Raw genomic sequence first — 603 nt, 5'->3', positions numbered from 1 at the left:
GAAGTTAACACTCCCACTACCCGCAGGAATATGTGAATCGAGCCATCTTCACACACGCCGTCCACGCAAGAACGTTCACGCACACAAGCTCAGAGCCCAAGGTAAACAAAGATTGTAAACAGACACAGGTTCTGAACATATACTTACGCCATAAACACAAGAACGTACTGGGATGGAAATACTATGAGATGAATATCATTACACGCACGCAACCGGCGATATAAATTGTAACAGTATTTTAGTCTGTCAGTGTTTTAAGTATTTTTTCCTCTGTCCTTTTCTCTGAGATATTCCTATTCTCCATTTACTCAACTAATTTTTCATTAAACCACCAGATCATAATTACGGTATAGATTCCAGTACGAGAGAAGAAAATAAAGTCACACCGACCCCAACACATTAGAACCTAAATTCATCACGAAATATACCGTACATGACTTAATTAATACTGCGAATTCGCCATCCTCGGTATCGAAGGGGAGACTCAAGTGTTCCTGAAGCGCCGCCCATCTGTCAGCGGCCGTGACTGGGGCGTTGATGTTGAGGCGGAGAGCCTGGTCGGACGGAGTTGCGTGGCCCTGCATGTGTTTTGTATACGTGTGC

The sequence above is a fragment of the Penaeus monodon genome, chromosome 28 (assembly GCF_015228065.2).
Source record: "Penaeus monodon isolate SGIC_2016 chromosome 28, NSTDA_Pmon_1, whole genome shotgun sequence".
NCBI classification, from domain to species: Eukaryota; Metazoa; Arthropoda; class Malacostraca; order Decapoda; family Penaeidae; genus Penaeus; species Penaeus monodon.
Note: the sequence above shows the minus strand (reverse complement) of the source record.